The sequence below is a fragment of the Parasteatoda tepidariorum genome, chromosome 1, assembly GCF_982258835.1.
Source record: "Parasteatoda tepidariorum strain Cologne lab strain chromosome 1, Ptep-v5.0, whole genome shotgun sequence".
NCBI lineage: Eukaryota > Metazoa > Arthropoda > Arachnida > Araneae > Theridiidae > Parasteatoda > Parasteatoda tepidariorum.
In genome coordinates this window covers 112,227,827-112,249,966 of record NC_141755.1, presented here as the reverse complement: position 1 = coordinate 112,249,966, position 22,140 = coordinate 112,227,827, and the positions used below count along the sequence as shown (strand labels likewise).

The window sequence follows — 22,140 nt, the reverse complement described above, 5'->3', positions numbered from 1 at the left end:
TACTCCAAACACTGATGTTTCTTCAAATCTATCGTCAGTAAGTATTAAAATATCGAATAAATGTAATCATATCCACGAATAAATTAATATCAAATCGGATGTAATACATATTTCGGATATTCAGCAAAGCGACTATGTGATTGTCAACTTTCACCGGTGAAAGTCAATAACCACCGATTTCGGTCATTCACAGTAACATGCACATCATTTACATAATAGTACTCATCAGGACGCTTATTTCATATTTTGCCTAAATAGCATCCGGCATTCTGTAGAATGCCTAGGCAATGTGTGAAATATAAATCTTTTCATACTTTGCCGGCTAGTTTCAGGCATTATATATAATGCCGGATTGCATACTTTGCCGGTAACATATACATTAGTCTCTTTTCCCGGAGAAGGAATAGCAGAAGAAGATCATGAAATTATCCGAAAGAAATCGAAGAAAATCCCCTTAAGTAGTTTGCAGATTATCAACAAAAAAGAGAGAAAGCGAGGAAGAAAAAGTTGAAAGAGCAACTGAGAAGAAAAAACAATTTCAGAGACAAAATCTGATTGAGAGGCAAAGAAAAATATTATTATTAAATTTTGATATTATTACTGTATCATTTGTTAATTAAAAAAAAAATCTGCTTTCAAAATATTTGTTACCCGCCCACAACGAAAACTCTGAATATTTACTACTCAAGCAAGAAAGTAATTTAATTTTTTAAAAAAAATAATTATTTAAACATAATTGTCAAACCTAAGAAAGCACAGTTGTTATAATTCCTAGAATTTTGAGTTTTTGTTGAGGCCAGCCAATAACCCAATTGTGCAGCCACAGTGCAACGTAAATAAAGTACCTATACTTACCTTTTCCGAAAGAAGTTTCGACTAGTAGTAAAAACCAGTTGTTACCGATTTCATCCCGGCAAAATATAAGACCCTCTCTAGTTCTAAAGTTAAAAGCTTTTGTGTATGTAAAGTTAAAAGCCCTTGTTAAATGATAAACTTTTCAACTGGTAACTTCAGTAATTATCATTGGACCACCATTGTTGTTGTTTTTTTCTTTCTTATCTCGATTTAAAATTTCCGTGCTTTCAAAACGCTGATGCTATTCAGTATCTCTCGTAGAAAGAATCCGTGACTTTTTTCTGTTAATGATCAAGTTCTTTGATTCACGGCCACCCTGGCAATTGAAGCGAAGCATATTGATGCACATTATTTATCTATGAGTAGTCTCGCCATTCCGAAAAATCTTCTGCAGCGTGGGCGTAGCGGGTTCGAATTCCGCAACAGTCCTGGATGCATCTTTGTGATGTTTTTCTCTTACTTGAACTATCTGCTCTACAAATTGACAAGATCTTAAAAGCAGTACTTCCTGAAGAGCATACAGGTACATTTATTTACGTCGCACTAGAGCTGCACAATGGGCTATTGGCGACGGTGTGAGAAACATCTCTGAGGATGATCGGGAGACAACATTCATACGTCACTACCCGTTTGACAGGGAAGACACATTTACATACCCATCCACAGATTATAATTTCGACCTGAACCAGAGCATGATCAATCTAAGATCCAGTACACCCAGAGGTATTGATTTGTTATAGGAATTTGGTAGACTTTGTGACCCGGACAGATTTAACGTGCACTAGTCATCATTTTGAAAACCTCCTTCCAACCCGTCTTCTGCCGGAGGCGATCGAACTCAAGATCTCTCGACATGTCCAACGCTCTACCATCCGAGCTATATTCCGGCCTCCTGAAAAGAGCATACAAGCTAGTATATAACAATAAATAAAATCCTGTGTACTCAATTATTTGCCATTAAGGGATAAGGGAATAGACATCAGATAAAAAAAGGACCTATATATTCAGGGTTTGGAGTAGGAATCCGACGCCTTCACACTTCAAAGTGTTCAGCGTATTGACACTATTTTGTTGCCACGAAGACGACAATTATTTATTCAACCGTACGTGCATGCGTGCTCGATACAAAGTGATAATTCTTGTGATCAGAAATTACTAAATAAGAAAGTACAGTTCAAAGATATATCGAACTTACGGCCCGCAACGTTCACAGCGTTTGACGGAATTGTTCATAGCGTTATCAGAAGGTAGTTAGGTATTTGATTTACGTCGCACTAGAGCTGCACAATGAGCTATTGGCGACGATCTGGGAGACATCCCCGAGGATGATCTGAAGACGTGCCTTCGCAATTTGATCCTCTGCAGAGGGGATGGCTCCCCATCTTTGGTAGCCCGACGACCTGCGCGCAAAGTCGAGCACTTTACGATGGCACAGTTTAACGTGGACCGATACCGCGCATCTTCGGTCCCTACGGATGATGATCAAAGTGGTCACCCACCCGCTTACAGACCGCAGTCAGTAATGCTTGACTTCGGTGTTCCGCTGGGAGCCACGTCTTTACGATCAGTCCATTGCTGGGCAAGCGTTATCAGAAGGACAATACTTCTAGCACAAGGAGGAGGTTCTAAGCATATTGTTTACTGATACAATAAACATTTGCAGGCTTGTGTGCTTAATTAAGGCTTATAAACCTTTGTCAAGTAGAAGGACATCCCAAAGAATACATCCAGTGTTACGGCGGGATTCGAACCCCGCCACCTCCACGTTTAAAAGACCGTTTGGCGGGCGATACCGCTCGGCATGGAAGGCCCCGGTTCCAAACATATAAAATTTCTCTAATTAAACAAACACAAGTGACCGGAAGTGATTTCACGCACATTTTTTTAAAAAAACGTATATAAAAGCTCATCGATTCATTTTTCTTTGCCCACGAGTATTGCAAACGCAATTGAATAATATGCCTTCGTATTGAAGTTTGTGGGCCCTGAAAGTTTTCTAAGTTCAATCCTAAAAGGTAAGTTTACTATCGTTACTTCTTGCATCTAGTATATTCTTTTTAAATTAGCAGGTCAAGTTTTCAAAGTTTTTACTGGATTATATTTAAAGTTTAATGTATTTCAGTTTACTTTTTTACGTGTTCAAAGAGCATAAAATAAGTAGTTAAATCTTCAATAAAGTGTTATACTTATTGTTATTTTCAAGCTATTTTGACATTATTTTCATGAAGTAAATGGACCTCATTTTTTTTTACTGCACACTAAATAATTAATCTTAATATTATCCTTATAGTCCTAATATGTACATCGCATTCAGAATTTAATTAAAAGAAAGGAGCTGTATTTTATTTTAGATTCTATAAAAAGCATTTAAAATATGATATGCATGATAAAATATGATATGATATGATAAAAATGCTTGTTAAAAGTTTAAAATTTGTTAAATATTAATATCATTTCGCAATTTATCCCTAAAAAAAATTGCAAAAATTCATAATAGAAAAATCAAACTTATTTTCATGCTCTTGTCTTTTTTTATAGAGTGATTGAACTATTTATTAGAAAAACAGTTTTTTGGAAAACTATTTAAAAACTAATTTTTGACTTCTACTTTTTACCTAATTTTTAAAAGCTATTTTGTTTTAAAATTATCCTTTTATCCTAACTAATATTTTGTAATTATTAATAAAATACTGTTTTACAATACTACTTTTTATTTACTTTCTCATTACGTTTTACTTAATGGAAACAAATTCACTTACTTTATAAAAAATAACTTTGCTTTCTCGCGCCTGCTGTAACTGTAGTTAGAAAATAAGTTTTCTAAATCTAATTTTTAAGGAGTGTTTGACCAGCAACATTTGGTTCCGTACTCAACATATACGAACGTTTAAAACTGAAGTTATCTTTTTTAGCAAAAATTTATAAGAGAATGCAGGTATTTCTTTAAAGAAAATACAGGAATTAATAGACAACTTTAATAACATCTTGAAGCACAGCGTTCAAGATATTTTACAACCTTTTGATGCAATTTTATTATTTATGTTATCCTTTTATGATTTAAGTATCTGTAATTTTAGTTTTTTAAAAGTAAAGACGCTATCTCTTAATGCTATTATTTGTTTCAGGTTACATGGTAATGATTTCTGTGGAAATTATAATTTAACTGGAGATGCTACTACAATAATAAAGGAAACGTTTGCTGGATCTGTGAAAGTACATGAAGAAAACAAAGATAAGCATTTTTTCTCCTTAACTTGTATTGTTTTAATTCTTACCAGTGTAATATTCTTAAACTATTTTTTCCAGTTTGTAAAATTAGATTTGTTAATATAATACTTGAAGATTTCAAGTGCTTAATTCTATGTGTCTAAATTTAAAGAAAGATATTTTAATCTACACTAAATTGTTGGACGTAAAAGAAATATTGAAATAAGAAAGTGAGTCAATGATTAGAGTAAAAAAGATTTTTTTTTTCTAGGTTTGATTTCATTATTTTTTGAAATCGTCTTCGAGGTTTTAGTTTCTTTTTAACGTCTTTAGACCAACCACACAGTGTACCAAATATTTAAAGCTTAATTGCATTTTTTTAAAAATATTAATCTCTTGTAAAATAACCTTTCCTGATACTCAAAATACAATGCCACTGTGTTATAACGTAAATTTTAAGATAGTCTCCTTTTTTTTAGGAAAATAATGTATTTAAATTTGATTCAATTGCATAAATTGAACTTAAAAGTCTCAAATGAATGAATTTTTAAGTTATTTAAAAAATTTGGGGACATATTTTGAAATTTTTTCTTTCAAACAGAATTTCCAAAACTTCCAAATTAATTTTAAAAATCTGAAATTGTACAAAACTGATTAATCATAGATGCATGCTATTTTAAAATAAACTTAATATCTTAATACTCAGTTTTAAATATTTTAGCTTTTTTTATTGTAAGTGAGGTTTGAATCTTAATCACTTTCCGACTAGCTAGAACTATCAAATCTCTAATGAAACTCCGTGCACAGTAATGTAAGTTTAAAATTTTCTGGCTACTGAACAAAAATGTACGTCCAAATTTTATCGCCGTCAACTTTTTAAATAGATTTTTGACTCTTTATAACAGAACAAAGTGAATATTTTTCTGACCGTCAAATAGAAATAAAAAGGGAACTTAGTCGAAAAGATTTATATTTAGATTAACTATTCTGCTCAAATATTAGATTTGTGCTAGAGAATTTCCAAAGATTCAGTCAATTTACGACTAATTAAGAGACCTCAAATGCCTAAATTTTTTGTTTTAGATCAAACATGACATTTTTCCTTTAGTCTGCTTGAAAAACGTAGTTTCAAAATTTGTATTTTTCAAAATTAGTTTTTAAAGTGTGTATATTGTAGTTCGTAATGCTCAAAATGTTGAAATATCTAAAAAAGAAACTCTAAAAATTGTCGATTTATCAAGTTTCACCTTTATTTAATTTGGGAGGTAATCTATTTTTATTCGTAGTAAATTTAAATTTGAGGCAATACAAGAGGTACAATTGAGGTGAAAGTTTTTTAATTTTCAAAATTCTCTTTACCTAGCCTATATAAACATTCATGAATTTAAATTCCAATCAATTCAGTTGCATTATCTGATTAATTATTGTCTATCATTAATGCTGTGTCACTTTTGTGTCTAAAATATTTTTGTCAAATGACTAACCATTAATTTAAATTTGTCACATTTTCAAGAACTGCCAGTCAGAGTTCAGGTTTTCTTCAATTAGGCATAGAATATTAGAATTTTTGATTTGGTGAAATAAGTTCAATTTTCTTCATCAATTTGACGCATAAAACTTGATGTTATTTTACAGATTGACTCTTTTAATAGTTTATAGTATTCAGAAAACAATGAATTGTAAAAACAAATATTTAAAACGTTTGACTTAATGAATCTCTAACGCAGTGGTTCCCAACCTTTTGTGGACCATCGCCCCCCTCTTGGGGTTGGCTGACACATATCGCCCCTTTCTCTTTTTGCTCAAAAACCATTCATTGCTGCTTGGGAGTGACCAAACACTGAAGATATGCTAAGTTATATTTGATTTTGATTTAAATTGAAATACAAATAAGGAGGCAATTTTATTCTGCCATTTTTATTAATTAAAAAAATTGTGTATCCTCTTTTCCAAAAGAAATGACACTTAAAATGGAATAACGAAAACTAAAGTATATTTTTTAAAATTCATATATTAATGTAATCAAGAAAAAGTTAAAACGTTAAAAACTAAAATTTGAGGAAAAAATTAAGGGTGAGAAAGTATATTTTTATCACTTCAAATACTGCCCTGTGCTTGGCGTATTTCAGTTAAAGCTTGAATGTCAGGTTTTATGTTCTTCAGATTTAAACGCAGGTCTCCTTTGAAGCAAATGTCCAACCTATTTCTTAGCTTTGTGAGCAGCCGGGTGGTAGAACTAAGTCCTCTCTCCACTCAATATGTTGACGGGAACGAGATAAGAAGCGGCCCAGTTTGTTTCCAAAATTGTGGAAAAGTGTCTAAGCTTTACCCAAGCTAACTCTATTTTTTATAGACGACTTTAGCCTCACAGTCATACTTCAAATCTAAAAACTCAGTCTGCAGAGAGAAAGTGAGCTTATCCCCAACTTCAAAAGAGAAAGGATCGAAAATCCAATCCGGAATTTATAATTTCATCAAATCTTTAAATCTTGATTCCATATCCGTTTTTAACTGATCAAGGTGATCAGTAAAAATTAAGATTTTATTTTCGAGAATCTCGATATCTGCCATTGGACACTTTTTAAGAGTTGGAAATTGCATTAGCTCTCTGCGTCCAATGTTTGACTTGTAGATATAAAATTTGGCGATGAATGAAGATATGATTCCCTTGGCCTTGATTGTGTTGCATTTATTTACTTGAAGTTTTATGTTGATTTCGTTCATTTTTTCAAAAATATCCGTCAGGTACACAGTTTCCAACTTGCGTTGCTTCAAACTCGCACTTAAAACAGGATCAGTGGGGTCAAGAAGCTCAATAACAGAGTCTAATAATTCGAAGAAACGGCACAAACAGTTTCCTTTTGAAAGCCATCTCACAACTGTATGTACAGAGCAAGCGTTCGAAATCTTCATCATTTTCAAGGCAAAGTTCTCTGAACAAACGGTCACTGAGAGAATTAGCTTTGATTTTATTGATGCCAGAAATAACGAATTGTGAAGTGTCATGCAAGGCACCACTCAACTTTTTTGCAGCCAAATGTTGACGATGAATGGCACAATGAATGGTGATGACCTCCGGTACTTCTTTTTTATTAAAGTGTGCCAGAAACCCAGTGTGACGACCAGACATGGCAGGAGCACCATCTGTAGCCTAAGCACTTACATTTGTAAAGAGAATTTTATTTTTCCTTAAAATAATCTTTGACTAATTTAAAAATCTACGATCCTTTTATATCAGTGATCGAAGTTCTTGTAAACAATATTTCCTCGTTAGTCTCTTTACTCTCATTTATGAACTCACATAAGCTAATACAATAGCTTTGTTATCTATCACAGTTGATTCATCAATCTGCAACGCAAATTTACCTTCTTTCAAAAATTTGAGTTTTGATTCTACGGCCATCTCATCAATACGCCTGGACACAGTATTATTGCTCAGAGTGAATTATCTTATTGCTCAATCTCTCACCCAACATTATTTCATCATTTTTTTTTTTTAGTAGTAGATAAAGTTTCGCCAATCGTGTGAGGTTTACCACATTCAGCAATCAATAAGGAAACTTTGTAGGAAGCAAGAAGACCTTCGTCAAGATCAGTTGTTTCTTTTGTAAATAGTTCATTTAAATTAGGCCATTTTTCAAATTTAGATTTCAGACCTTGAAAATAGTTTAGGTGTTTGCTAACTTTATCACTATTATGGGATTGTGGTGTGTAGTTATGAGGGGAGTTTAATCTTAGACTATGCCAACCTTCATCGATCAAAAGGTACCTCGTGATAGAATCAAGTTAACATGTCTTATATACTGATGATTTGGTATTTAATATTTGTAGTGGTAGTTACGCCACATTACTCCCCTTCCAGAATTTTATCTGTGATAGAATTCGATGAACAGATACCACTAGTTGATTAATGCTGTTTTATTTATTAACTTCAATTTTTTGCTCATTATATTTATTTTCTTCCAAGCATTTCGCTCTTTTTTTTTTTTGAGCAGTATATTTTTCTCATTTTTTTATAGTTTTTCGCTATTTTTTTTCTAGCATTTCGCTCATTATTATTTATTAACCGGGAGACTTTATTTACTTCACCGGATTTCTTTTTTTTTTTTTTTTTGAGCAGTATATTTTTAAGCAAATCAACTGTTTAATGTGGATTCATCCATCAATATTCACAATTTCTTATCACGTCCGTAGGTCACCAATGTGGGGAGTTTAATCTTAGACTATGCCAACCTTCATCTATCAAAAGGTACCTCGTGATAGAATCAAGTTAACATGTCTTATATACTAGTGATTTGGTATTTAATATTTGTAGTGGTAGTTACGCCACAGGTACACTTAAAGTATCAGAAGGTTTACAGGTTAAACATTAAGATTTTATTAACCACATCACAGACATATACGCTACATGTAAAATAATAAAATTAATGGAGAGTTAGGACTGCACGTCCATTGGCAATGAGTTTAAGCAGCGAAAAGATGCCGTGTTCGGTTCGGATCTGACCAGAGAAATGAATTAGCCACACCTTTAATGTGCAATGATTGGCTAGATTTAATTTGAGAAATTATATTATTGGATTAGAATTTTGATAGACAGATTTTAGTTTCAGTTCCCAATTTTGGGTTTCAGTTTCAAATTAGAAGTTTCACTTCGTGAAAATTGTGATTGAAGGATAAAGAAAAGGGAAAATAGTTATGGGTCACCACGAGGGCCGGATTAACCTATAGGCACCCTAGGCACGTGCCTAGGGCCTACAAAATTCAGGGGCCTACGAAAAACTTGGGAGAAAAAAATTTTTTGACAAAAATAATTTAGCTTTAAAAACAAGTGTATTTTGCACAAAATTATGAAGATACAAATAAAAATCTAATATTTTGCGGTGATAAATTATTTTGCAGAATCTTATGATGTAATATATTACTTTTTTGCGATTTTTGGATTCAACGAAATCTTGTATTATGCTGTCGAATTCCAAACTACGCAAAATGTCGTATTCAATAGACATAAGTGCGAGCGATGCCAAACGATCTAGATTCATTGTTGAACGCAAATTATTTTTTATGAATTTTAATCTGAAGAGAGCTTTCTCCTTCTACATTTGATCCAAGAATCTACAAATATATTCTTAATGCAATGTGAACGTTAGGAAAAGTATTCACAAGTTTAGCTTTAATTTGAGCCTTCAACATTTCTTGTGCAGATTTATGTTCATACAAATTTGAAAATAGTAAAAATTCATCTACAAAGTTTTCCTCTAAATCGGATGAGTAAATTTTCACCAAATTTTGCGCTTTTAGTTTAATCTCAGATTCTGACAAAATTTCGATAAACAAATTTGTAAACTAAAATCCATAGATATTAATAAAAATGTTAAAAAAAAAATATGCAAGAAAAGTTTAGCATATATTTTGAAAAGAGGGGAGGAGTGGGGGAAGGAGGGGAGGGCCCAAAAACGGCTATGCCTAGGGCCTACGAAAGGTATAATCCGGCTATGGTCACCACACTATGTTATCTCGATAAATGGTCTCTCATTCGTGAGGGTTTCAACGCCTCATTACTAGTAAATGTTTCAGCACACAAAAGACGATATGGAAATTGCACATTTTGCATTGACACGATAAAACTGTATTTTAAATATTCGGATGAATACTGAAGGCACTTCCTTTTCGAATCCATTGACATTTCAATATGCAAGCATTGTAGCTATAACTGTAAAAAATAAGCTAACAATTTATGGATGTGGAAAACAAGCTAACAATTATTAACGGTGAGAAACAAGCTAACAATTAATAACTATATAAAACAACCTAACAATTAACAGTCACTAACTAATAACAAGATTTATAAAAGGTATATAAAAGACGTTCAACAAAAGGGAATTCTTGAAGGTCTGATTTCCGCCTGCGATACCAAAGCGTATGACGAAAGCGATAATGAACTTGAAATTTTTTAACTATCATAATTCTTTGTCTGCACCAGAACCATAAGTTTCACATATGCTTTCGATCTTAAATAGCTTTTTCACATACAGCTACCGAATTCCTGATATATGCTCCGTTTTCACTGCTGAAGCTATTTTATTAGCATTACGACTAATTTCTACACGCTCTACTCGGAAGTATTGTATATATTCCGATAGTATGAGCGTTTTGAGCCAATTAGAAAAGTTTCACTGTGATACTCATCCAATTTTATGTTTCATTATTCATTTGCTAACTACTCTTCAGAAGAAGGGATTTGGGTACCAAGTCATGTTGGTATTCCAGGTAATGAACTAGCTGACTCAGCTGCACGATCTGCCACATCTGTTTTAACATTGTCCGTACCCTTCTCTGACATGAAACTAATTGTTTGGCGCAGCATATCCTCTTTTGGATCTTGTGCCATAAAACCTCTACATTCAATCAATCAATCTGACATGAAACTACATGTTCGAAAAATTGTAAAATCATTATGGCAACAACAATGGGACCTCAACGTTTTCAATAAACTCCACAGCATCAAATCTGATTTGGACCATTTCCCAGTACTGCGATTGCGTAGAGCAGATGTAAAACTAACCCGTCTTCGAATTGGTCATACCCGGTTGACACACCTCCATTTGTTGCTAGGAGAACCATGGTTGTAGCGTTTCTCTCACAATTCATCATATAACATGCCCATGTCTTAACCAGTATCGGTTAACGTATTCTATTTTATGCATGCAAGATTTGTTAGATAATATTCATCATCCAAACATTTTTGCGTATTGACGTGCTCTTGGTATTTTTAACTGTATATAAATGTTTTAATACATTTGCAATTTTATTCACTTTACTTACTTCATGTATTTTATATCATATTCACACTTTTATCTGATTTTATTCATCAACTTATACAATTTTATCAGTTATAATTATACGAATAACTAAGTGTTGCACGCATCATGTCTTATGAACTGTTTTTACCGTATTGTTTGGCGCAGCATGTCCTCTTTTGGACTTTGTGCCACTAAACCCTACATTCAATCCAATCCTGAAATAGCTTTTGTTATTAATATTATTAACAGTTTTTATCTTTTGATTACTCGTCGCCCCCTGATCGCCCCCCAAAGAATTATCGCCCCCTTGTGGTACTCTATCGCCCCCAGGTTGGGAACCACTGATCTAGGACTTGCGATATTTTGAGATCTAAAGCATTTTCTTGGAAATTTCGTTTTGTTTCCATAGAATAATTATGAACACATTCAGTAAATTGTGAATTGATTTCATTTAAAAGGGCGTTTTCAACAGCCGCTTCGAAAGTAGTAGGATTTCTTGTTAAAGCTAAACGCTTAAAAGCCTTCCAAGAACTTTGCAAATTTTGTCTGATAGGTTAAGCATCTGCTTTCGGCGCGTTTAGTAAACCAAAATAGCTGATGGTTAATTTTGATACTCTAATTAAAAACTGATTCACCAGTGTTCTGTTTACAGGGTTATAAGCTCCGGATCTCCGATAAAGAATTGGATAGCTGACCCTTTAAGTTTCGACTTAAATACCGCAATTCTGCGTCATTCAAGATTCGTATAACTTATTAATTTGAGAATTTTTTATTCATAAAACCAAATTGATTTAAAGCTTAGAGAATACAAAAGTGAAACATATCAATTTAACAACTATCATTTTCCACGAATTTGTTTTAAATTTCAAAATCCTTTTCATATGTCTGAATATCAATGCAGTTTTCTTCCTCTTTCAAAAATAAAAGTTAAATCTCAGGTTTCATCGGATTTCGGGATTATTTTGAAATTATTTTGAAATAAAATTCTAAGGATTACATATTTCTTGACAATAGTTCTTTTAAAGTTTTTTTTCTAAATTCTGAAATCAGAATTAGCTTCGATATAAGATAAATATTTTTAATGTTTTACCAGCTTTATAAGTGCAACTTTTATGCAGAACAAATTCACTTAAATTCGGAATTTTAATATAAAATTTAGCTGCAGTCTGTTTGTCGCATCTAATTAAACCTTAAATTTTAAAATGTTTCGAGAAATAAAAGCCTTCTGTATTCTTTATAGCCGAAACTGGACAAGGTAACGCAATCAGTTCTACTCTCAGTTACCATTGTTTCGGCAAATATACTATTCCCACGGCTATATATTTAAATTTCCAGCTGAAAAGTATAGCCGAAGCAAGAAAGCGAAATTTCCAAGAAGACATGGTACACTATGAGCGTTCAGCGGCACGTTTTCATCAGTTATAAGGAAATTCTCCAAAAACAATTTTAGGAATAAGAGTATCTCGACAATTAGAGGTACAGGCGTGAAATTGAAAGTTCCAGAATGGTTGGGCGTGCCCGAACTGGTAGCGGTAGACGGCCGTTCTGCTCCCTTTTCGAACTCGTCCAATCTTTCTGAAAATTTTCGATTTTCACGTTGATGTAGAATAAGGCAGTAAGGGCTAGAGTTACTTTTAGACTGGGTGGACCTGGACTGCGACGTTAGGTCGCATGTTCGTGACCTGAAGTCTCTGAAGAAATCTAGCTCTTACAGATTAACATGTGTTTTCTTCAAATTAGCTAAGAATTCTATAAATAACATATTTAAATTAATAACATTTTTAAAGGGCTGGAGTGATCTAGAGTAAGGTCCTGGACTGTGACTTGCTCGCAAGTGCGTGCCCTGAAAAAGACCCTAGTGCTTTAAGTGTTTTCGTGCAACTTGAACGTTCATAGTGTTCAGAGCGTTAGATTTATATATCGACACTATTTTAAAGGCTATTAAATTTTAAAGTACTGTAATTCGTTTAAAAAGAGTATCAAAGGTTTGTTTAATCGAAATGGAGGGCTTTTATTCAGTCTTAAATGTTCAAAATATTTATATTTGAATAATTTATTTATATTCCACAAATTCGAATGAGAAAGTTTTCAAAATTATAAAGTAATATTCACGATGAAAATCTGTAGAAATATATATATATCAAAAGCAGAAATTTTAAATTTAAATTGCAAAATCTTTATTTTAAGAAATAGTTCTTTAACAGAGATAGTACTTTTCAGATAATATTAAGCTTGTTTAGGATAATTTGCTCTTAACGGACATTCAGCTATACTGATTGAAGTTCATGAACCTATGTATTTCAATGTCAAGAAAATTAAATTTTACTGCAGGATAAACTTGTAATATTAATCAAATATGCGTTAATTTTGTAAATAAATGTTTCGGCTCTGTGTAAAATTAAATTCTAGTCAACTTTTAATTAGAAGTCAATATGCATTAGTTATTCCAATTTCATCTTTTGTAACATAACACATTGAACATGCACATCTCGCAATCAGATGTAAACTGATTCGCCATTACAAAGCCGATGTGACTGATCCACTACACACGCGCACCATAGATTCATTTGATTAGCCACGCAGTTGGCTGTAGGGTTATTGATATGGGTGAAAAAATCTGTGGCAAACTAATCGATAGTAACTTTTTGTTTTGTCCCCAATACTGTTAGCCTTCCGTTTTCTGAAACCCTGATGGATGTTACAGTAGGATTAACAAACTAGATTAACCATTACAGCAATTTTGTCAAATAGCTCTTCAATATTGGCCCTAAATTAATCAATAAAATAAATTTCTTTAAACTTTACCTAAAACTAGAAAGCCGCGGTCACCAGGGGCAGTAACCGGATGATAAGTAAGGGACTGAAATATTTTTAATGCTGTGACCGCCTCCAAATCTCCAAGTAAGAGCTGAAAGAATTAACCAATGAGTGTTGGACCTTTCTATATGGAGTGGGCCAGTTTTCAAAGTCTTCGTATTTCCCAGCGAAAAACGAAACTACGTCTCGTATTTTTTTCCGACCTCCCAGTTTCTTAACAATGCTCTTTGAAAAAAAACTTTTAAATTTCTGTACTGGTTGGGGGACTGTGGAACTCTAGTTCTAATCTCAACAAAATTAGTGGTACCTTAATTTCAGTTCCAGCACTAGCTCAAATGACTAATATCAAGCTTAATTACTTTCCTTAATTAATAAGCTTAATCTAACTAATATCAAGCTTAATTACTTTCCTTCATTAATAAGTCACTTTAATGAGTTTACAACTTACCATGATATAGTCTTAATTCAACAACTTTTAATTTAACTTTTATATTGTGTGTCTACTAATTTCATTCCCTTTGAGCTAGTCTGGACAGTCTTCAGTGGGTCTGTAGGATTGGGCATTGAATACACAGGGAATACCCATTTCAGGTTGGTTCCCCTGCCTGGGATTGTTTGTTGCGTAGGATACATCAAAAAGCTGCTAAAGCCGTATTTATCAAAAGCTTGCCATGACCCGCTTAGAGGGTCGACTATTATGTTTTTTACAATTAAATCCTTTGTGAAAAATTGCGACATATTAATACGTAAACATTTAATTGCATATTTAGGTTTGAAACTTGTAACTAAATTTAATAATTTTATAACGTTTGAATAAAATTCATTGTAACGAAACGTATGGAACGTAGAATAATTATTGTAAAGAAACATAACTGTTCCAACTAAATTAAACTAAAATTATCGACATAAACATTGCTGAAAGATATTAAATTCTTATTACCTCTTTTCACTATAAACTTTTAATTTTTTGTATTTGTTTCAAATCCTCAAGTGGGCATTGTAAACATTAAATCAGAAATTATTTTCCCTAGATACTATTGTTTGCACAAACAATATCGAAGATGCAACAAAGTGTTTAAAATTATCAATGTTTTCTTGCTAGTCAAAATGTAGAAGCTTTAAATTCTATTCAAAGTTCACGAAAATAATTGCAACCTTCTCTCAAACTGGTTCCTAAAACATTTCTTAAGACAAACTTTGAACATTCAAAATCTTTAACATGGAAGAAATTATTCCAGGAATGTCAATCACTCGCAGCAATTTTACATTACGCTGGCTTTTAGGACACTGAAATCTTACAAATCACAATTTTAATTCGGTTAAAGCACTGATATCTACAGTTCCATAAGAGATGACGTTGCAATTAAGTTTCTTTATCTAATATGAATCGTCGTAATCTTTAATCTTAAATTTAAGATAATCTTTAATTTGCAATTTTACTAAGTTTCTAAAATAGCTAGAGTACAGGAATTAACTACATCACATCTCGCTGGATGACAAAAGTTTCAAAAGGACTACTATAATCAAAATTGTCAGTTTTTGTCAGTGAATTATCGTCCATTTTTAACTTTGACTACATTGCGAACACCTATAGTGTTCAAATTTCAACTGGAGCTTTGTGTCTTAAAAAAATCTGACCTCTCCTTAAATAAAAGCTTTCTAAGTGAGCATCTGGATACTCGTACCTTAAATTTTCCTAAAAGTTAATTCAGTTTAATAATCTCTTCGAATCTAAAACTAATGAAAACAATTTTGTTCATCCGCAATTAAAGTTCAGGGAGGCTCACCGGTGAACGCCAGATGTGGAAGTGGGCTATATTTAATTTTTATCATTTTTACAGGATAATTTTGGGGTAAGCGCACTAAGATTAACTCTGCTTCATTTGTGACAATTTCTAACCAGAGCCTTGGTGGCTTAGGGGATAGTGCAGTCACCAGCTAATGAGGTGACCCGGGTTCGATCCCAACGATAGCTGGCTGCTTCGAGATCCGCACCCAGTTTGCACCGACCCAGGACTGACGTAACATATCTTCAGGGATAGACGGATCATGGGTTAGTTCTCCTTCCGTAAGGCTAACCATGGAAGGATTTAGTGGTCTTCCTCTCCATGTAACTCAAATGCAGGTTACTTCCATGAAAGTCCTGCAGGAAGGTAAATTTCTCCCAATACTTGATCCAGATGTTCCCTTGTCTTCTGGAATGGGTTTGAAGTAAAATGTCAATGGAGCTGAACAATAGTAGCCGTAAATCCGAAAGTGGATCTGCCATTCCATGACTATATTATTTATACCCATTGAAATGAACAATCACTTGCCTCCTTCTATTAGTAATTTAATGAAATTAAATCAGTTAAATGTAAATGAATGTTTGAGCTTGCAAATTTTATTCCTTATTGGTTCCTTTCAGTAGCGCATGCATTTTTCTTTGTTCTTCGATACAGAAAGAAAATATACTGTGGTTTAGATTGAAAAGTTTTAATTGCCTAAAATCTTGGTTTAGAAGCTATTTAATGTCTCCTTTAAAAGATAAAAAAAAACTTAATGAGCTATTAATGAGCTTGATTGCATGGGCCGCTTTAACACCACTTTATATAACATCTGTATTTTTGCTACTGAAAACAAATTTTGGAATACTGAAAATATTTCCTGTCTATTATTTGCAATAGAGTATGATCTGTTTTTTTCTATGCTGCGAAACTTCTACGAAAACAAATTTATTTCTTTAAAAATGTAATTTTAGTTGCTTAATAGGTATAATATCAATTTTCAAACCAGTCAATTGTATTTATTTGTATAATATCTGTTAGCTGCTATCCTGTTAAGTAAAATTCTAATTTTTTAATGTGTACTATTTTGTACGCTTTATAAAACTTTTCATTTTAGGAATTGTGATTATGTCTTCACAAATGTTTAAATTGTACAGTACAGTTAAGTTTATTGATTTTGCGTATCATAGCTATTATGAATCTCTGTTGCTGAACTGACTAGCTGGTGTGATCTACTTTAGATCAAAAGCAGTGGTAAAGGAACATTTTTAGTGTTTCACTGTAGCTTTTTGTAATACACTAGAAATATTTTAAAATGGTTAAAAATGTATGTCATGAGGTATTTCTCTCAAAATTTTCTTTGAGAAAACTATACATATGTCCAAGTGAAGAATAGCTAATCAAAGAATTTGATTACTTTAATTTCTTGGAATAGCAAAACTATTAAGTTTAGCTCTTAGATCTCTCTCTCTCTCTTAGAGATTAGATTAGATCAAAGATCTGAAGCAGTTTGCTTCAGATCTTTGTGAAGTATTAGTTAAGGGTTATGCCTTATATGGATTTGAACATTTTTGTATTTCTGTGTTATTAACCTGTCAACACGTGTCACTAGTCATCAATGATGAAGTTATAAAGCGATTTCAATATTCGTAAATGGTGAAATAGTTTTTTTCTGTACTTGATTATAAAGTTGCAAAACAGTGGGGCGATTTTATAATTCGGTACTTGCACTTCGAAAAGATCAAACATTCCCACTCATGTGATGACAGCGCCATCATATCGTCAATAAATAAAATGGCGTTTCAAAGTTTAGCTAAATTTTCCACATAAGTAAAAATGTTAAGCAACGTCAGCGTAATTGAATACAGCGCTGTATCGCACATTGCACTTGATTGATAATACTTAGTTTTATCATTTCTTATGTATTTTATTGTAACAAGTGACAAATATTGGGAAATTTTATTCATCTGCATTCACACAAGGTTCAGAATCCTGTGCAGTGTTAAAATTGCGTGACAATATAATGGCTATTTTTTGGGGGTTGTTTTGATAATTATAGGTGAAATCTATATTAATGGTACAAGGAAAAACATGCAATGAGCTGTACATGCTATATGGAAATGCATTTTACTACAAAAAAGTTTCTGGATACAGTTGCCGATTGGGCGAATAGTTCTTAGCATTCAAAATCTTGAAGCCGATTAGAACTGTAATAAGAAGCAGGCTTAAATCAAGATGGGTACACTGGATTTCAAAGTGCTTATAAGAATCTTTTCCCCTGGAAAAAAGTAGATTCTAAATGAAAGATTCTTAAATAAGTTTTCCACGAGGAGCTGTGGAGCAAAATTTTACTGACTATTCACGTGAAACTAAAGCTCTTAATTTTCGCTGAGAAGTTTAATTATTTGTTTGAATGAAAAATTTTAGTTTGCTTCAAATCCCCATAAATTGTTTTTATTACTTTATCTGAGTCTTTAAAAGCCCCTTTTATTTGACCAAAATGCATGAAATTTTTGTTAGTTTATGACTAATTTATAAATTTTAATTTTTAATGTTAACCCATAACCATTAACCTATAGTCATTCAGTTATCAAAATCGTTCAGTTATGTGAGAAAGAAATTAAGACACGCATAACCTAATTTTTAATTTAACATTAGTAAAGATCAAAAAATACTGTAGAAATACATTACTTATTTCAAAACATAACTTACATGTTTAATATGTTAAAACCCATTTGCTTGTAGTGATATTAATCAAAGTGATGCAAATTTTCTAGCTTTTAACTAAATGTACTTCCTAATAGTCTGTATCAGCTTTAATTTTGGTAGATTTTACGAAATTATTTCAGCACCTTTTTCAAAATGATCTTAAGCAATTTGAATAATCAATTTTCATTAAATATCAATTTATTATTTTTTCCTATTCGTTTCACTCAGCAATGAATATTTAACTGAAAAGCTCTTCTGTATTTGACAAGCATTCAAATGTGAGTCACAATGTAGAAATTTAGAATAAAAAATTCCAGCATGGCATTTTTCTCGCTTTACAATAAATTATGTTTCATTTATCTTGAATACTGTAAATATCGAAAGCACCTGAATCTGTTATAAAATTCAAACTTGTAGCATTCAATAAAATTTGAAAATAAAATATTTATCACTACAGTTACCCATATGATTTCTTTAGTAAAGCTTTAAGCTATTACGACTCGACGCTTTCGACTATAGTTAAGACGCTTTAAAGTCCAAATAAATCTTTACACTAATATGTATGTATATTTTGGAAGCTTTTAATGTATGAAGAGTAAAAAAAATGAGCATTTGTAGCTGTACGAACTCTTATCTATAATGTGTAACTCTAAATTAATCTTGCATTGAACTACTGGGGTATGAAAGTATAAACGTATTACAGCAACTAAACTCTTACTCTTCTAACTATACTCTTCCTTTTGTTCAGGAACAATATTTAAAATAATATTGGTTTCTTAATACTACTTGTTTATTGAATTGTTTAATTTATCCTTTTTGTTTTGTGCCTAGGTACTGTTTTTGTCTTTTGTATTTTTCAGGATTGTCTATATTCTTGATTTGCTGCAGATGTGCAAGTTTTGAGGTGCCATGGCTACAACATAGGATGAAAAGTTTCAAGGAAGAATCAATTTTATGGGGAAACGACTGAATTAGACGGAAAAATGCTAGCAGCACTAGGAACTTGCCAATTGTTTTGCTAGCTTTGTAGGTGAGCACATTGAACTTTAATTACAATACTCAGATTTATTATTTCTTTATGTATTTTATTGTAGCAAGTGATCTATTTTTCACATACCTTTAAATATTGATGCATAATATGTTACACATGGCTTCGTGCCTGTCTTTGTGTTAAGTAAGAAATATAGGGGTAAAAGATCTGAAATAATTTTGAAATAATTTTTGTGAAGGATTATAGAAAGTATCAGTTAGGAGATTTGATACTTGTTAGGCTTCGCTTACTCTAAATAGAATGGAAAGAACTGTTACTAACGTAAACAAAGTCACGTTTTAACAACCAATCAGACTAGAGATACCCACACTGCGTCACTTGCAGAACGAATCACTTTGCTGTTCTGAACGAATCTGTTTTAGATACGTTACGATAAAACTAAAAAACTTTAAAAAGTAAATCTATAGCTTTTTCTTGGAATTTTTTGTTAACTTGGTTAACTGTACCACTTGGCAGGCAAATATTAACAGATTCATTATTTTTCTAATAAGTAAGAAAGTGTCAAAAGAAACTATTACACATTTCTAACTTCATTTTTAAATGTAATTTAGCATTCTCCTTCCTGAAGCTACTAGTAACGATAAACTTGCCTATTTTACTATCTTTCAAAATTCATATAAATATAACTTTGATTCGTCGATTAAAATAAGTCTAGAATGCTTTTATTTGTTATGTATGAAAACTATAATCGGAGAGTCTAGATCTAAAGGTTATTTCTATTCTCCATGAACTGAGCGATTTAATTAACATTGTTTTATTGCAAAGTTATGTTATTTTACTTCTGAAGTTTTGAGCTACGTATAGTATAATTTTTCTTAAAATACGTTCAAGCTCACTTTTCTGACTGATTTCTGAATAACCACTAATATACACTTAGAAGTTTCATTTTTTCAATTCTATAGTTTGGAATTAAGTCTTCTCTTCGAAAGAGGACATAAGTGAAATTCGGCAACATTCATTATTTCATGACTCAGCAGTCCTTTCAGAGTGTGGACACTAAGAATAATTTATTTTATACTACCCTCTTCCTAGCCACGATGTCCCATATGTTAACTTTTACTTTTTCAGAACCTCCATTAATACAGTCAATCTGGATCTGCCTCGAGTTCTAGTTTGTTTAAAATGCGAGTCTGGATAGTAGGAAGGATGGGTCAGCAGATAGGGTCAGCAAATTTGCTGACGTTTACTTTAATGCGGCTCTTCCTCCAATTTTTGCTCCCCTGTACAACTCATAGTTTCCCAGTTACCGTTTATTCACAGAGCTCACAAAATCCTTCTCAAAACTTTTCTCTCTAAGACGGCTATTCTTTTTTCATGGGATCATGACAAAGCTCAGGTTTCTGAGCCGCGTGTAAGCGCAGGTCTTTTTTATATTTAAATTTGCTTCTTTTTACTCATTTTTATCATATAGAACTTCTAAATTCATTAAGACAACTATTCGAAACAACACCTCGTTTTATCGCTATTTTTTTCACTGAAAAAAATCTTATTAATCACATTGGCAGTAAGTAGATTAAGATTCTGCCTAGATCTGTTTATTAAATAACGGAAAGGATCATTAATAACTACGTGAAAAGGACAAAATTTATCTTTTAATCATTGAGGATGTTTAGCATTATGAACGTCTGCAAGGAAATTTCACTCATACGCTTTCGTTGGATATTTACGAAAAGAAATCCTGAATTGTGGCAAATATGTTGCCATTGTAATAGAGAAACGTATTCTGAAACGAAAAATTTTAACGAACTGGTCTGAACAAGTGTGAAATCCGAATTGGAGCAGAACGGCCGTCTAGCACTCTCCTCTTTGAGCTTCACACTTGTTAGCCGTTTCGGAACTTTTCCGTTTTTCAGACTACGGTGCCGTAAGGGCCGGGGTTCCATAAGAACTGGGGGGTCCTGGATTGTGATGATAGCTCACATATCCGTGACCTGAACTCTCTGAAGTACCCATGCTCTTACAGCGAAATCTAACGGTTAAATTAGCTACTACATTTTTCACGCTCTAGTTAAATTGACATTTAAAGGCGGAGGTGGTCTAGAGTAAGGGCCTGGACTGTATCTAAAGGTTGCAGGTCCGTACCCTGAAAAACGACCCAGCGCTTTACTAGCATTGTAACTTAGTACAGACGTTCATATTGAATTCACAAATTCTAATTTTAACGATATTTTCCAGATAGATAAATTCGGGTTAAGATTTGTTAAGGAATAAAATGGGACAGTTTTGAGCATTTTAATTGGTGTCGTCGAAAGTCAATTAAACTTTAATTACAATTAACAATTTTGGATACCAAAAGTTGACTTGAAAATTTAGCTAAATATTAGAATGAAATGCTTGGGTCAAACATTGGGAAATTTTATTCACCTGCGTTCATATAAGGTTCAGAAATCTGGGCAATGTTAAAATTGCTTGGCAATATAATGGCTATTTTTGTGAATTGTTTTGATAATTCTAGGTGCAATCTATATAAATGGTACAATGAAAAACATACAATGAGCTGTACATGCTATATGGAACTATATTCTACTGCATAAAATTTTCTGGAGACAGTTGCCGATTTGGCCAATAGTCCTTAGCATTCAAAATCTTGAAGCAGATTAGAACTGTAAAAAGGAGTAGGCTTAAATTAAGATGTGTACACTGTACTGAGGTTTGCAGTACTGAACAAACTTTTACTAACTATTCACGTTAAACTAAAGCTCTTAATTTTCGCTGAGAAGTTCAATTATTTGTTTGAATGAAAAATTTTAGTTTGCTTCAAATTCCCATAAATTGCTCTTATTACTTTATCTGAGCCTTTAAAAGTCCCTTTTATTTAACCAAAATGTGTGAAATTTTTGTTAGCATATGACTAATTTGTAAAATTTAATTTTTAATGTTAACCCATAACCATTAACCTATAGACCTTCAGTCATAAAAATCGTTCAGTTCTGTG

The 22,140-nt window shown here is 32.5% G+C and overlaps 1 protein-coding gene and 1 long non-coding RNA gene across 6 annotated transcripts in view; one reads left to right on the top strand and one right to left on the bottom strand.

The window, feature by feature from the left end:
- LOC107450498 (epithelial sodium channel subunit beta) overlaps positions 1-1,175 on the bottom strand; it is a 34,380-nt gene extending 33,205 nt beyond the window's left edge. For 2 of the 5 annotated variants that reach the window (XM_016066311.4, XM_016066312.4), the window contains exon 1: positions 856-1,150. The gene's annotated coding sequence lies outside the window, so the exon portion shown is untranslated. Of the gene's footprint in view, positions 1-855 lie in introns of all 5 variants that reach the window. The other 3 variants (XM_043054697.3, XM_016066306.4, XM_016066307.4) reach the window with 3 other exon arrangements.
- A 1,587-nt stretch (positions 1,176-2,762) lies between these two features.
- LOC147816727 (uncharacterized) lies at positions 2,763-22,133 on the top strand. The gene is made up of 2 exons (XR_015428840.1): positions 2,763-2,870; positions 3,981-22,133. It is a non-coding gene; the product is annotated as an uncharacterized LOC147816727 (long non-coding RNA).
- Positions 22,134-22,140: the final 7 nt, after the last annotated feature.